Raw genomic sequence first — 5,005 nt, 5'->3', positions numbered from 1 at the left:
TAAAGATGTGTGTACTTTTGTGTGTTTATGTGTTGTGGTGATAGTCTGTTCCCATATATCTATCACCCACCTGAAATCCTGTAAATGGAAAGACTTCTATCTTTCATTCTATTCATTGTAAAGAATATAGATTCAATCAAGTTTATACAAATAGTGGGGCGCCTGGGTGGCTCAGTGGGTTAAAGCCTCTGCCTTCAGCTCAGGTCATGATCCCAGGGTCCTGGGATCGAGCCCCGCATCGGGCTCTCTGTTCAGCAGGGAGCCTGCTTCCTCCTCTCTCTGCCTGCCTCTCTGCCTACTTGTGTCTATCAAATAAATAAATAAAATCTTAAAAAAAAAAAGTTTATACAAATAGTTATCATGAGGATGGTTATAAATAAAGGAGAATCTTTTAAAAATCCAAAATAATAAGCCTTTACAGTATTTGGTTTCCAGAATGACTTCTAGACTTGAGGTAGGGTGTGCTTCCAATTTAGAACAACTTTAAAAAAAATGTTGAACAATTATAGTGGTGCTTCATTGTGATGTTCCAGTTGTATTTTTTCAACTATATTCTACATACCTGTCTTTTTATTTCACACTACCAACCGGTCTTCTCTAATAATTCATAGTTTGCATTCTCTTACATCTTTAAATTTCACCTCATTGCACTCCACTTCTGTGTTCCCTCATAATCATTTAGTTATAATTTTCATCTTTAGCTTCCTTCTATGTTTCTTCATTCAGGTTTTCAAAATAGGCTGTTATATTTTGCAGGTGAGCCAGACTACAAAATAGATTTGCCAGATATTGGATCAATAAGCCATTCTCAGTCCAGCTGCCTCTGGCAAAGGTGGGATGAGTGTAGGGGAACACATAAATTGTGACTGTCTAGGCATCAAAGGTTTTAAATGGAGCAATACCTTAGAAAGGAGTATCAAAGAGACAAATACCATGAATGGCATACATAGTGTAAGCTCGTAATCCAAGGACAAATACAAAAGAAGAGCTTGGACTTTTGAGACTAAAATTCAAAATGAACTAAAACATAGAAAAAATGCCAAAGAAAGCATTTTTTTTTCAAATCACTTTCATTTATAAGAAAAGATTTTATGGCCTCCCTGTCCCATACACATTTTTAAAATACTTTATTTATTTTAGAGAGAGAGTGTGAGAGAGAGAGAGATCACAAGCAGGAGGGAAGGTTAGAAGGAGAAGTAGATTCCCACTAAGCAGGGAGCCCAATGTGAGACTCTATCTTAATACCCTGGGATTGTGACCTGAGCTGAAGGCAGACACTTAACTGACTGAGCCACCCAGGTACCCTACACATTTTTTTTCTTACCTCCAACAAAGAATATATGAATAAGAATATGGTGGTGGTTGATTTGAAATACTCTTACATGAAGATTCAAAAAGTCTTTCTTTATGTATATCATTTATTATAAATTAAAATGAGATTTATGTTACTTAATTGGAAAATTTTACAAGATAAAAATATTTGTAATCAAATTCTCATTGTTAATTTAATTTTAACACCAAGCTGAGCACTGATTTGGTAAAGTGATATGCTGAATATGGAATTTATAATATTCTTTCTTAATCACAATCCTTTCTTGTGTTTACATGTCAATCATCAAAGAGTTTAAAGCACTTGACAATATTTCTCTACAAATTGTAATGGATCTTAAAATTAAACTATAGAAGGGTATGTTACATTACACACATGCATGACTCTTCAATATTCATTTATCTTTCTTGTCAGTGTCTCTGACACTTTAACCTTCTTATCCTTCATATATATATATATATTTTTTTTTTTAATTTACCATCAAGGTATTTCTCTAATGGAAAAAAAAATCTATATGTTTTAAATTTGCTCAGGGTCAGAAAGGCCACAAATAGGCAATTTTTTGGGCATAACACAAATATTTTAATAACACTGAAATACATGTGGTCTATATTTTGAATGTATATCATTAGAAGGTAGGCTATCAGGTGTCTTGTAATGGCCAATACAATATTGTCCCATAACCCTTGAAGAGAAGTGTTGCTCCCATTCTAGGAAAACTTCAACTTCAAAAAGAAAAGTTTTATTCTTTCATCAAACTGTTTCCTCTGCATTAGGTTCATTAAGACAAATAGAGATGATTTAATTATTGCTGCTATTAAAATGCCTAATTATAATAATTTTTAAAATATTTTATTTTTTTATGTATTTATTTATTTCACGGGAGGGGAGAGAGAGAGAGAGAGACAGTGAGATAGGGAACACAAGGAGGAGGAGTGAGAGAGGAAGAAGCAGGGTTCCTGAGGAGCAGAGAGCCCAATGTGGCACTCAATCCCTGGGATCATGACCTTAGCTGAAAACGACATGAGGTCAAATGACTGAGCCACCCAGGAGCCCTAATAAATATTTTTTAAAAGATGTTCATCCATTGTGTTGGTTGACCTTCTATTGAGACATCAATTGTAAAAGAACATCTAGCTTGTGAAATATATATTTACCTTTCCACCTACCTGTCCATTCCTTCACCTATCCATTCATCTATTTATAATTTTATGGGTACTTTCCCCCATAAGAACCTGCCAAATTTAATAGATCATAACCAAGTTGTTGAACATTTACTGTACTTTCATTAAAATAATTTTCAACTGGGTGTTAAAGTCATAGTTATTTTATATTTTAAAGACATATTTTATTGTTAATATAAAATAAGTGGAAAATTACCTAAAAAAATAATAGGATTAGTTCAAAAACTATCTTTATAAGGTTTATCTAAAAAAAATATTTTCCCACATGCAAAGCCTTTATAACTTTAAGAACATCTGAAGGTAAGTGAAAAATCATGTATTGCATTTCCTATTGTTTTCAACTAAAATGATGCCCTTACTAAGACCTACAACTACAACCCTCAAAAATATATATCCAGTGTCCCACCTACAATAAAGAACCATTTTCTGGTGCCCAGTATTTGGCCATCAGTGTTTAATTTAATTAAATTTTATTTTACACACTAAAGATATAATTCTTAAAAGGTACCCATGGGATTCATCAGATTGCCAAAGTAATTCGTTGTCCAAGAAAGGGTAAAGGATCTCTGATTAAATCCAAGATGTACATCTTTTTGGTGACACCTAAAATGTTGCAGAGTATAAAAGGAAGGGACAGTGTAGAGACTCACTTTTTTAAAATCTACATGGAATATGCATTAAATTCACTTACAGTCTTACAAAAAGACTAGTGCATGGGTTGGAGAGGAAACTAGAACATGGGCTTTTTAATAGATCTCAGATAATTCTAAAGTGCAGTAAATCAGCATTTCATTAATTTAATTTAGAATAATATCTTATTATTTATTTTATTTAATAAAATAAAATACATGGAAAAAACTATCAACAAAATTATCAAAAAAATAAAAATTGTGATGTAGTAATATATACAGAGCTAGCAATTAACTCACTTAACATATAGCTGGGGTAGCGGCTCTATTTCCTGTTTTCGGTTCATTGGTGATTGATGTAGGCCTCAGGCAATTTGAACAGTTTAACTCCAGACATGGATAGCAGACCAAATCATACAATTTACATCAACAATATGAATGACAAAATTAAAAAAAAGAAGAGTTGAAGAGATTCCTGTATGCCCTGTTTTCTCAGTTTGGGCACATTGTAGATATTGTAGCTTTAAAGACAATGAAGATGAGGGGGCAAGCCTTTGTTATTTTTAATGAACTGGGTTCATCCATAAATGCCTTGATACAGTTACAAGAATTTCCATTTTATGGTAAACTAATGTGAATCCAGTATGCAAAAACAGATTCTGATATAATATATGAAATGCATGGCACTTTTTCTGACAAAGAAATGAAGAAGGAAAAAAAAAAAGGAAAAACTGGAACAGATTGCAACCACTGCAAACAAAAAGCCTGGTCAAGAACACCAAATGCAGCAAATACCCAAGGAAATTCAACACCAAATCCTCAGGTCCCTGATTACCCTCCAAACTATATTTTATTCCTCAATAATTTACCAGAAGAGTCTAATGAGATGATGTTATCTGCACTGTTTAATCAGTTCTCTGGCTTCAAGGAAGTATGTTTGGTACCCAAGAGACATGACCTTGCTTTTGTTGAATTTGAAAATGACGGACAGGCTGGAGCTGCCAGGGATGCTTTACAGGGATTTAAAGTCACACCATCCCATGCCATGAAGATCACCTATGTCAAGAAATAACATATGGGATAGTTGTCTTAAAAGGACTTGGTGTTATTTATAGTGTTTGTTTTTATAACATTTGGTTAGGCCATTTTTTAATAGTTGGGGTGAGGGGGAGTGAAAGTGAAATTTTTGTGAATGATTTTTAAAAATACCTAGTCTTTGTTTAGCCTTTGTGAACTATGAAATATGAAGACCTCAATTTCTATAATAGACTTCTATCTGTATTCTTAAAAAATAGCTGTGAATGTATTACCAAAACTTTGAAGAACAGATGAATATTAATGGCATTTATCTATAATAGCTACAATAAATTAGAATATCCATCTTTCTGTCACTAGGACAACCATAGATTCTCTTACTAACATGTTAGATTGTTGTCAACCTTTGCAATAGAAGGAAATGTTTAATTTCAGTTATATTACATAAAAAAGAGAAATATAATTTATTTACACTTAAGTTCATGAATATTCTATAAGACATCTGGAAGCCCTAAATAATGACCCTTGATGAAAGGTATTTACTTTGTTAAACTGCAAATGTAATTCAATAGGTATCATCTAATAACATTTTATCACAGAAATTTACATAATTTTTAATCTAATTTTCAGTGGAGAATCTTATGACAATGAGACATTAAAAATAAAATTTTAGTGTAAAAATGCTTGAATTATAAAGCATTATCCATAGTCCACAGATATTTATAGAATTTTTTGTTGATTGGAGCTTAGGTAGCAAATAGATGACCTGAGGGCATTAATAATTAAGAGGTTAATTCTTTTTTTTTTAATAACATAAAATGTATTAT

General features: G+C 32.4%; 1 pseudogene across 1 annotated transcript; it reads left to right on the top strand.

The window, feature by feature from the left end:
• Window positions 1-3,511: 3,511 nt before the first annotated feature.
• LOC308337539 (U2 small nuclear ribonucleoprotein B''-like) lies at window positions 3,512-4,215 on the top strand (annotated as a pseudogene). Its single transcript has one exon. The product of its transcript is annotated as a U2 small nuclear ribonucleoprotein B''-like (transcript).
• Window positions 4,216-5,005: the final 790 nt, after the last annotated feature.

Source organism: Martes martes (assembly GCF_963455335.1).
Source record: "Martes martes genome assembly, chromosome: X".
NCBI lineage: Eukaryota > Metazoa > Chordata > Mammalia > Carnivora > Mustelidae > Martes > Martes martes.
The sequence above is the reverse complement of the archived record's forward strand: the minus strand, read 5'-3'. Positions and strand labels throughout refer to the sequence as shown.